Consider the following 12,570-nt stretch of genomic DNA (forward strand, 5'->3'; position numbering starts at 1 on the left):
TTTTTTATTTAAATAGATTTTTAAGCATATGTTTTAGGCTATAATTCTGCCATGGGGCAAATTCAAGGCCACATTAGTCACCTTCCTGTTGATATAGTTGATAAGCTCAAAAATATTCTCTCATATTCTTATGAATCACTTTGACCCATAATTTGTGTCTGATTTGGGTGTTGTTTCCTGTATGTTTCCATGTCTTCTCCACCAAAGGGAAATGTCTGTGAAGGAAGTGATCTAGACAGCTGGTGTACCAACCAAGGGGAGAGGATAGACAAGAAAGAACATACAAATCCCACCTGTTATAAAGAAAGACGCTGTAATGAGGTTTCCTCTGTGCATTCTGTCTTTTGCTCCCATTAGTCACATCCATCTGCCAGGTACGCCTTTTGGAAGGAGGCTACCCACTCCGCATTTTTTCCCTTTACTCTAGATTCTCTTGAGTAAATTTACTGGTGTGACTGACAAGCAGACAATGAGTGAAAAACTCTCTTTGACCCTCACAGTGGGCAGGTGTTTTACCTCAGAGCCATAAGGATGATAAGGTATGCATTGTAAATAGAAGTAAGGGTGTTTTTCTTTCTCTTTTTCTGTGTGTGTGTGTGTGTGTGTGTGTGTTTGACTGCACTAGGTCTTCACTGTGGTGCATCGGGCCTCAATAATTGCAGTACACAGGCTTAGGTGCTCTGGAGCATGCTGGATCTTAGCTCCCTGACCAGGGATTGAACCCATGTCCCCAGCGTGGGCAGGCAGATCCTCAACCACTGGACCACCAACGAAGCACCTCTTTCTCTTTGTGTCTCTGTCTTTCTTCCCCCCGCCCCCACCCCCAGGCATGTCCTCCTTCAAATCCCAAGACTCTGCCTACCTCCACAAAGAGACGGCCACAGAAGAAGCATCAGGAGGGAGGCAGAAACCCCTCTTGTCCTGAGAGAGCTTGCATCTCCTTAGCGTGGCCCTTAAACAAGCTGCTCCCTCTCTGTGGGACTTCACATGATAAATGATGCTGTTACTGGGGCTTATTCGGCACACTCTAATTTTCAGACCCATCATCCTTCCCAAGAGAATATTGGATGATGGTGTGTTAGGACATTTTCCCTGTGCAAGACAGTATTGATGGCAAGAACTCCCATCTCCTACCAATCTATGAATAACACAGGCTGTAGCCCCAGGGAGATAAGAAGTTAGTGCCGCTTTCCAAATTGCCTAATTCGCAACAAAAAAACCCAGCTTCAGCCCAGAAACATATAGGCTTGTTAAGTTTTAAGCGGAAAATCACAAGGTTATAAATGAAATGTAGCCACATGCTCCTATGACTAAGTCTATACCACCCTCCCATCAAACTCTTGAAATAGAAGCTGAAAGTGCCCACTAAAAATGAATATATATAAATCCTATAACCCAGCGTTTCCACCATACGGGTTTTTCTATTTCCCCATATATTTACCCCTACTATAAAACTTTTTATTTTCATATAGCTTTGAGGTTACTTTCTACTGTCTTTTTGTTCCAACTTGAAAGACTCCTTTCAGCATTTCGTATAGAGCAAATCTACAACAAAAGACAGGCTTTGCTTTTGTTTTAATCTGAGAATGTCTTAATTTCTGATTGTAGACTCTATATTGACAGCTTTTGTTTGTTTGTTTCATCCAGCACTTTAAATATATCTCCATTGTGTTATGGCCTGCAGAGTTTCCACTGAGAAGTCAGCCATTCTTCTTCTTGAGGAGCCTTTGTATATGAGAATCCCTTGCTACTTTCAAGACTTTATCTTTGTCTTCCAACGTTTGATTTTAGTGTGTCTTTGTGCATATCTCTTTGCTCAGGATCATGGAACCTTTTTGGATGTGTAGGTTCCTGTGTTTTACTGAATTTGGGAAATTTGGGGCTGTTATTTCTTCAGATATTGTTTCCACCCCTTTCTTTCTTCTCCTTTTGGAAATCCCATAATATTTATGTCAGTATGTTTAGGCTCTGATCAGTTTTCTTCATTCTTTTTCTTTCTTCTCCTAAGGCTGGTTAATTTAAATTGCCCTACCTTTGTATTCAATGGTTCCTTTTTACCTACCTGTTAAAATCTCTCGTTTAACTTTTGTAGTAAGTTTTTCATTTCAGTTACTTTATTTTTTAATCCAGAATTTCTATTTGGTTCCATTTTTAATTTCTATTTCCTACTTGTTCATGCACTGTTTTCCTGGTCGCCTTCTACTATTCTTTGTCCATGATTTCCTTCAACTCTTTGAGCGTATTTAAAATTGTCTATTTCAAATCTTTGTCTAGTAAGTTCAATGCCTGGCCTTCCTGAATGGATGATGTTTTCTTTCTGAGACTGGGCCATACTTCTGTATGTGTGTAAGTGTGTGTGTGTGTGTGTGTGTGTGTGTGTGCATGCACTTTGTAGTTTTTTGTTGAGAACTAGACATTTTGAATATGGTATTCTGGTAACTCTGAAATCAGATTCCCTTTCCTCCCCTGGGATTATTGTTGTTTCTTCTTGAGGGCTACAGTTATATATTTGTTTAGTAACTTTTCCAAATGATTTTTGCAAAGGCTCTATTTCCCATCTGTGAGGACACTGAAGTATTTGTTCTGTTGTCTCATGGTGAGCCAGTAACCTGACAGAATTTCCTTGAGTGTCTAGATCCAGTGAGAGAAACAGAGAGTTTGTTCTGTCTCTCTTAGTTTCTTCTGCAGATGATGCCTGGGAAGCAGTTTAGCAAATGATTTTTAAACAATGGATAGCCTCTCTGCTTGTCCCAATGACGCACCAGGCAGGTAAATCACACTGCTTCTTTTTTTAGAGAACAAGCTCCTTATTCCACATTCTGGAACCAGCAAGCAGTACCAGTCTGGAGACACTTTGGTTGCTTGCCACAGGGCTAGGAGATGGAGGAGGGTGGTTATTGTGCAAAACCCACTGAAATTTATCAGCCTTTTTCTTCAAAGACCCCCATAGATACTACAAGTATATGACTGCTGCTGCTGCTGCTGCTAAGTCACCTCAGTCGTGTCCGACTCTGTGCGATCCCATAGATGGCAGCCCACCAGGCTCCCCCGTCCCTGGGATTCTCCAGGCGAGAACACTGGAGTGGGTTGCTATTTCCTTCTCCAATGCATGAAAGTGAAAAGTGAAAGTGAAGTCTTTCAGTCGTATCCGACTCTTCGCAACCCCATGGACCACAGCCCACCAGGCTCCTCCATCCATGGGATTTTCCAGGCAAGAGTACCGGAGTGGGGTGCCATTGCCTTTTCTGAAGTATATGACTAGATGCTAGAATTCCAAAATATGTGATTCTAATTGTTCTTGCCAGTTCAATAGCTGTTTTGATGGGGAGACAAATTCCCAAAGCTTTCTACTCTGCCATCTTTAATGATGTCACTCAACATACTTTACTATTTGGTAAACCAAATTCTTTATGCATCTTCTATTTCAGTTTTCTTTTTTTCTAGCCACTTTTGTATATTTTTTGTCCCAGGTAAGCATTAGAATACTTATCGTCAAGAAAGAAAGAAAAGCAAAATCATACTTGTTTTGTTCATAAACTGTATTGAATGTATTGGTTAATTTTAGGGAAATTGACTTATTTCCAGTATTATAGCTATATACACATAAACTATAGTTCTCCATTTATTCAAGTCTTTTTCTAAGTCCTTGTATAGATTTTACTATTTTTATATAATACCTGTCCATTTATTTGATATCTTTCTTTATTATATTTGTGAAATAATATCAGTGTTTAAAATATTACAATTGTAAGTGCAATAATTTTCTGTATTACAAATTCTAAAGGGTTATTATTATACAAGAAAACTATATTTGATTATTTTTGTGTGATTGACTGCATTACTGAATTCTTCTATTAATTCTAATTGTCATTTTCTTAGCATTTCTTGAATATATAATCACATAATTTGCAAATAATAATTATTATTTTCTTCCTAGTTCCAGTATTTATATTGCTTTTATTTTCAGGACAATTATAAAAAATAGTGATGATTGTAATTGTCCTTCTTTTGTTCCTAGTTTAAATGAGAAAGTGCCTAGTGTTCCAGTATTAATCATGATGCTGGCTATTACTGTGTGCTATAAATACATTAACTTGCATATATATATATATATACACACACAAACTGGTATAAAGAAATTACATTTTAATAAAATATTTTGTGTAGATAGGTATTTAAGTATTTACTGCATTTTCTACATGATTATTGTTATTTTGGAGTAAGAAATGGCAACTCACTCCAGCATTCTTGCCTAGAAAACTTCATGGACAGAGGAGCCTTGTGGGCTACAATCCATGGAGTCACAAAGAGTTGGATACAACTGAGCAACTGTGTACACATGCATGCACTGTGTTATTTAGACTTTAAATTTGGTAATTTCAATTTTCATTGAAAATCATCCATTTCAATCGTGCTTTCAAATTTATTAGCATAAGGCTTTGTAAATAAATACTCTTATAATTTTATAAATTTCTTCTTACAAGTTAATATCTTCTTTGGGGCATGGTTTATTTGGTAGATTTATTTTGTGGCTATATATGTGTATATATATACAAGCCTATAAATGTACATATATTTATATATTATACAAATATATATTTGCATTATATATGTTTCATTTACCTCTCAAAAAATACATTTCATTACATTTCTGTCTCATATTTATCTACTACTATTTTTAATCTATAAAAAAATAAAGTGATGAGTTCTCAGGTATGTCACCAAAATTATGATCTATTAAAATATCAATAACTTAAGATTTATTAAAAATTTAAAATTTTGCTTTGCAAAGGACCCAGTTAAGATGATCCATAAATTGGGAGAAATTATTTGCAAATCATATATTTGACAAAGCTTTGAATATAGAATACATTGAGAATTTTGTAAACTGAATAATAAGAGAACAAACAATTCAATTAGAAAATGGACAAAATCTTGGACATTTCATGAAAGAGAATAAAAGGATGACAAATATTCATATAAAAATAGGTTCAACATCACTGGCATTATTGAAATGCAAATGTAGGTTATATGCTGTGCTTAGTTGCTTAGTCGTCTCCAACTCTTTGCAACGCTATGGACAGGTTCCTCTGTCCATGGAATTCTCCAGGCAAGAATACTGGAGTGGGTTGCCATTCCCTGCTCCAGGGGATCTTCCCAGCCTACGTCTCCTGCATTGCAGACAGACTCTGTACTGTCTGAGCCACCAGGGAAGTCCAAGAATACTGGAGTGGATAGCCTGTTCCTTCCTGAGGGGAACTTCCAGACCCAGGAACTGAACCAAGGTCTCCTGCATTGCAGGCAGATTCTTTACCAGCTGTGCTACCCAGGAAGCTCAAATTTAGGCTATAATTAGACACAATTATACAATGATTAGAAGAACTAAAAATGTTAAAAGTAGTGTCAACTTTAAGTGCTAGCAAGGCTGGGGAGTCACTGTTGCATGCATTGTTAGTGGGGATGTGAAATGGTACCAGCACTCTGGGAAACAGGCTCACCTTCTTATAAAGTTAAACATATCAGCATGGTTTGACCCAACAATCACGGTCCTGGATATCTATCCTAGAATGATGAAAATCTATGCATGAATGTTCATAGCAGTTATTTGTAATTGCCAAAAATTGGAGATAATTCAAATGTCCTCTAACAGTTAAATGGACAAACAGAGTTATATCCATACAATGGAATACTTCTCAGTAATAAATGGTAATGAACTACTGATGTATAAAACAACTTCAGTGGATCTCAGTGGTATTATTCTGAGAAGTTAATCTCAATAGTATGCTGTGTGAATATGAATATATAGATAGATAGATAGATCAATTGACATGCCCTTAAAGTAATAAAATTATAGTAATGGAATATATCAGTTCTTGGTAATGGGTAACAACTCTCTGAAGAATACTGAGGAAATTTCCAAGTCAACAGGGGAGAACAGAATAAAACAAAAGCACACAGGAGGAACTTGAGATCTTTTGTACCTATAGCCAGGATAAATATTAAACATAGCCCAGGACATTCCTGATGGTCCAGTGGCTAAGACTCTGCTCCCAATGCAGGTGCCCAGGTTTAATTTCCGATCAGGGAACCACATCCCACACGCCATGATGCAACTGAAGATCCTGCAGGTCGCATCAATCCCGCATGCCACAGCTAAGACCCACTGCAGCCAAAGAAATAGTTTTTAAAAAACAAACATAGCCCAATTCTTAGCCAGGTTAACCTAAAGCTTCACACTAAATGCCTACTTACTCAGTTTCTAGTATCTAAGTTTCTTTCACAAGTGCATTTTTCAACACAGATATTACAAGGCAGGCCAAAAAGCAGTACACAGATGTGGGGGGTGGTTTGTTATACAGGATCTTGTAGTATAGTAGTATAGTAGCAAGTTGAATAATAAAGAAGTTATATTCTATACATATTACCTAAATTATTCTCCATCTTGTTTATGGCATGTGAAACATTTATGGCATGAGATTGAAATCCCAGGGACCCAGGCAATGTGCTCACAATTCATCACTGAGTCTGGGCTGAGGCCACATCTCCCAGTGCTGCTACCAGCCAATCATGGCTCAGGCTAAGAGGGTATTTCTGGGAGACATAGGACTCTGATGATGACTAGCTTTGGCTCAGAAATACCCAGAAAGCCTTGCTGGAACTTAGACTGCAAAGTGGTACAGTATGTTTTCATCCCACTTCATTCACTCGCACTTTCTCTCCAGGTCAGGTGTGCAGTTGTCTGCCAGCTCTCCCAAATATTCCAATCTCCCTCTTCATTTCTTCTCACAACTCTTTCCTGCCTAAAAAATCCTTTGTATTTAATCTGTTCTTGGCATCTGTTTCTCAGAGAATCTGGACAACTAATCTCTTATCCCCTTCAGTCAGTTCAGTTCAGTTCAGTCACTCAGTCATGTCTGACTCTTTTCGACCCCATGAATTGCAGCACGTCAGGTCTCCCTGTCCATCACCAACTCCCGGAGTTCACTCAGACTCACGTCCATCGAGTCAGTGATGCCATCCAGCCATCTCATCCTCTGTTGTCCCCTTCTCCTCCTTCCTCCAATCCCTCCCAGCATCAGAGTCTTTTCCAATGAGTCAACTCTTCGCATGAGGTAGCCAAAGTCCTGGAGTTTCAGCTTTAGCATCATTCCTTCCAAAGAAATCCCAGGGCTGATCTCCTTCAGAATGGACTGGTTGGATCTCCTTGCAGTCCAAGGGACTCTCAAGAGTCTTCTCCAACACCACAGTTCAAAAGCATCAATTCTTTGGTGCTCAGCTTTCTTTGTAGTCCAAATCTCACATCCATACATGACCACTGGAAAAACCATAGCCTTGACTAGATGAACCTTTGTTGTAATGTCTCTGCTTTTCAATATGCTATCTAGGTTGGTCATAACTTTTCTTCCAAGGAGTAAGCGTCTTTTAATTTCATGGCTGCAGTCACCATCTGCAGTGATTTTGGAACCCAAAAAAATAAAGTCTGACACCGTTTCCCCATCTATTTCCCATGAAGTGATGGGACCGGATGCCATGATCTTTGTTTTCTGAATGTTGAGCTTTAAGCCAACTTTTTCATTCTCCACTTTCACTTTCATCAAGAGGCTTTTTAGTTCCTCTTCACGTTCTGCCATAAGGGTGGTGTCATCTGCATATCTGAGGTTATTGATATTTCTCCCGGCAATCTTGATTCCAGCTTGTGCTTCTTCCAGCCCAGCATTTCTCATGATGTACTCTGCATATAAGTTAAATAAACAGGGTGACAATATACAGCCTTGACGTACTCCTTTTCCTATTTAGAACCAATCTGTTGTTCCATGTTCAGTTCGAACTGTTGCTTCCTGACCTGCATATAGGTTTCTCAAGAGGCAGGTCAGGTGGTCTGGTAGTCCCATCTCTTTTAGAATTTTCCACAGTTTATTGTGATCCACACAGTCAAAGGCTTTGGCATAGTCAATAAAGCAGAAATAGATGCTTTTCTGGAACTCTCTTGCTTTTTCCATGATTCAGTGGATGTTGGCAATTTGATCTCTGGTTTCTCTGCCTTTTCTAAAACCAGCTTGAACATCTGGAAGTTCACAGTTCACGTATTACTCAAGCCTGGCTTGGAGAATTTTGAGCATTACTTTACTAGAGTGTGAGATGAGTGCAATTGTGTGGTAGTTTAAGCATTTTTTGGCATTGCCTTTCTTTGGGATTGGAATGAAAACTGACCTTTTCCAGTCCTGTGGCCACTGCTGAGTTTTCCAAATTTGCTGGCATATTGCGTGCAGCACTTTCAGAGTATCCTCTTATCCCCTTCCTACTCCAGAATGAAGAACAGTGTTCCCTGGTGAGCATTTTTATTTTATTTATTTATTTATTTATTTATTTTTTTTACCTTTTACTTTTTTATTTTTGTTTCAGATAGTTGGACGAGGCATCTACATTCTAGCACATCTTCTTAATCACTAAACAAGTGAAAAACAGCTGACTTATATATAAAAAGGCAATGGGAAAAGGTCATGATTGTCTAATAGGGAACTGGAATCCCCCAATAAATTATCTTACAAAAATATCAAACTTGCTTTTCCACTTTTCTACTCTTAAAAATGGAAAAAAAAAAATTCACATTAAAGAGAAAAGATCTTAGGCTGGTAAATAGCAAGTTAAGATAATCATGTTTACATCCAAGTCCTTCAAATAAATATTTTAAACAAATTTGTTTCCCAAAAAATAGGTCAAGTATTTAGCCTACACTTGTTTGGTCCACTAAAAGACCACTCATGAACTGGATTGCAACTCAGACCCCACCAAGAGCGACATGCAAGTCACTAGGCTGGATACGCACCGGTGCCTATTTCAAACGTGGGACATAGCTATTAATAACACTGCTGTGCATACTACTTCCGTAAGTAGTTTTACCCTGTAAAACCCCTCAAACCTAACTGGGAATGGAGCTGCAAGGAAAGAACAAAAGAAAGCACTTTGCCTGTTGTAGACATTTGCTCAGTAATTTTTAAAACTTATCACACTTTTGGGACTTAAAGATTACTGAACATGAGATAAAATTCAATACTGCTTACAAATCCCTGAAGATGAAGAGCATATGCAACACTCCTGTGGAGAACACACAAGGGAGTGTCCGTCACAGCGTACATTATGGCATATTCTGCCTGGTCTAGTCCTGGCTTTTCATTCTAAAGTCTTAAATGGCCTTGGATCTTTAAAAGATGGAGACTTAATAAAAAATGATGTTATGTTGCATTTTTCTGTTCTTACAACCAACTTTAGAAGTACAGTGGAAGGGTTCATAGGGCTTTCTGTATCTCCTCATACTTTAAAAGCCAGTTTGATTTTTATTGTGATGTCATATTCCAATTAACACTAAAAAATAAAATGGACTGCATTGCGACAGTTTTGTCTACCATATTCATGCCTCTTATTGCTGAGATAGTCCAAAAGATATCCCGTAAATAATTTCTGTTTCCAATGGCTTAACTGAGAGATGAATCTAACCATATTTTAAACCAATGACAACTGGGCTGAGAGGAAAGCTATGTGAAATCCCTGCACACCCAAAGCCAATCATAAGCAAACCTAGAACACCAGCACTTTCCACCCAGGATAGAAAAATGAGCATCCAAAGTAAAGAGAACCACAAGACTGATCGAGTAACCAATCAAACACCACTTCTCTGTTATTTGAGCTAATAGTCACTCGAAGCTTGAAGTTTCCGCCTTCGTTATTATTGGTGGATCCTAGAGTCACAGCTTCAACGTCAAATGTGACAGTGGACCCAGAAGTAACTGCGGGCAACTGATTAGTCATTTCTTTTCCATTTACAAAAACTGCACCATTTGTACTAATGCATACTGCTTGATCCCGCTGCAGGGAGTCATATCCATTCTGTTTTTCTGCACACACTCCTATACTGTCTATTCTGTCTGGTTGTCCCACAGTTTCAACTCTGAATGTTAATGTCTGCCCACAGAAGTAAGTGGGCGCGCTGGAGTAGAGAACACCGGACGACTCGGCATCGTTACGAAGTGCTATGTTTCTCCGACTGCTCAGGCTGTACCCCTCAAAGCCAGCTGTCCACTCATGCGGCACCAGTGTGGAATGACCGATCTGGGGGACGCTCCACGGACTCCACTCCTGTCGGCCGTCTCCTCGGGCGCAGACTCTGAACTGATAATCAACGTTGGGGTCTATGTGCAACACAATGAATTCCGTTTCAGAGCCTACATACACATCCTCAAAATGATTGGAAGTACATTTACGGAACTGGAGCCTGTAATCTTGGGCGGTAAAGTCGTCATCCACCTTACACCACCGTACGATGATGCCTCCAGGTTTCTCTATCAATTCTTCTATCTGTACTGGTGGGCGAGATGCTACCGTTCCATGTTTAAAAATATGGTCTTTCACTATGTTAAGAATTGAGTCATCCAATTGAGCAGATAAGCAAGGCACGTCAACTAGTAAAGGCACTTCTGGTAGGCTGTCCAGCTGGATGTGCGAGGCTTTCTTGGTAAAGCTCCAGAGCTTTTCATTCTGTTCTCCTATACCTCCCCGAATGGCGAGCTCACCTTCTTGGACTAAGTCCTCTGCAGTGTTAACTCCGTGTTCTATCAGCTTCTGGCAGTCATCTAGTGGTTTGATGGTCTCCTGCTCAATGGTGTCCACCTCTTGCAAGAGGGTCACCAATCGCTCATCCAGGAGCTTTGCAAGCGTTCCCTTTAAATCATTAAAATGCTGTTTGAGGACATCTCTTGTCTGGGATGCACTCTCCTTGATCTGCCTCCGCGCCTCCCGCAGCTCCTGCAGCCTCTGGCTCAGCTCCCGGCGGTAGCTCTGCGCCGCCTCCACGCTCTCGCGGGCCTCCTGCAGCATCAGCTCGGGCTCCAGCTCCATCGTCCCCTCGTCCGGCCGCGCGGCCGGCGGCGGCGGGCGCGGTTCCCTACTCCCTGGTGAGCATTTTTAAATCACAGATGTTTATAGATAGAAACTGTCTGTGTTTTTAAATTTGGTTTTTCAAGGAACACAGAGAAATTCAGGTAACTTTCTCAAATGGATACTCAGGGTTCATTTTTTAATCTCTCAAGTTTCAAGACGGGATGTCTTCTTAGAAGGCAGTGGACATCCTTTACTGTAAACTGGCATCATAATAAAAAGAAAAGCCTAGATTCCAGAAAGGTAGAGCCTGTCCACAGGATTCTGTATGATAGCCACACACTTCACAGATACTTATGCAATGCTGGTAGGATGAGCTTTCAGTTTTCAAATTTAATTATGAATCTTAAACACACTGAGGTTTGGTAGACACAGGACCTCTGAATTAGCTCATGAAGTGATTGGTTAAATAGGACACAGCTGGATCTTTGCAATTATATAGCTATGACCTTGGTTTTATTTCCCTAAGGTCTGAGGAATTTAGAGGTTAGGGACAGATTTTAAGTAGATTAAGTATCGTGTATCTCTGTGTTGCATGTATGTGTAAACTTGGCCAGATATATTTTCTTAACTGTCACAACAGCATGTACACGTGGTTCAGTAACTGCCTTTTTTGTGTATTCAATTGTGAAAACTGCACCCCAGCTAAAATCCACAAAGGAGATGGAACCTTAATTTCCTTGAAGCTATTAAATTCTTATATAAAATTACTGTTGCGCTGAAGCCAGCTTTCAATGTGAGATTCACTGGGACTTTGGCGTTCTTAGGGGAAGTTAAGATCCTTTTTAGTATCATATGTCCAAAATACCCTTGAGGATACTGCTCTTTGACACTGGACTTGGCAACAAAACAAAAGCACATGAAACATAGGCGAAAGAAAACAAATGAGACTATGCAAAACTAAAAAGCTCCTAATAGCAAAGGAGACAATCCACAAAATGGAAAAAACAGCTTACAGAATGGACAAAACATTTGCAAACTACATATCAGATAAGGGGTTAATTTCTAAAATATATAAGCAAGTCACTCAACTCGATAGCAAACATCCAAATAAGCTGATTAAAGAGTAGGCAGAGAACACAAGCAGACATCTTCCCAAAGAGACATGCAAATGGCCAACAGGTATATGAAAAAGTGCTCTACATCAGAAGCGACCGCTGCTGCTGCTGCTGCTGCTAAGTCGCTTCAGTCATGTCTGACTCTGTGCGACCCCAAAGACGGCAGCCCACCAGGCTCCCCCGTCCCTGGGATTCTCCAGGCAAGAACACTGGAGTGGGTTGCCATTTCCTTCTCCAATGCACGACAGTGAAAAGTGAAAGTGAAGTCACTCAGTCATGTCCGAGTCCTTGAGACCCCATGGACTGCAGCCTACCAGGCTCCTCCACCCATGGGATTTTCCAGGCAAGAGTACTGGAGTGGGGTGCCATTGCCTTCTCCATCATAAGTGATTAGTAAGATGCAAATCAAAACCACCGTGAGACATCACCTCACTTTTATTAAGATGGCAATTATTTAAAAACAAAAGATAGTAAGTGTTGTCTAGGATGTAGAGAAAGGGAACCATAAAACATGGTTAGTGGAAATGTAAAGTGGTTCAGCCATTGTGTAAAGCAGAATGGAAATTCCTCAAAAAATTAA

The 12,570-nt window shown here is 39.8% G+C and overlaps 1 pseudogene; it reads right to left on the reverse strand.

Moving 5' to 3' along the window:
- Positions 1–9,369: 9,369 nt before the first annotated feature.
- LOC113903719 lies at positions 9,370–10,938 on the reverse strand (annotated as a pseudogene).
- Between the last annotated feature and the right edge of the window lie 1,632 nt (positions 10,939–12,570).

Source organism: Bos indicus x Bos taurus, chromosome 13, assembly GCF_003369695.1.
Source record: "Bos indicus x Bos taurus breed Angus x Brahman F1 hybrid chromosome 13, Bos_hybrid_MaternalHap_v2.0, whole genome shotgun sequence".
Classification (NCBI taxonomy): domain Eukaryota; kingdom Metazoa; phylum Chordata; class Mammalia; order Artiodactyla; family Bovidae; genus Bos; species Bos indicus x Bos taurus.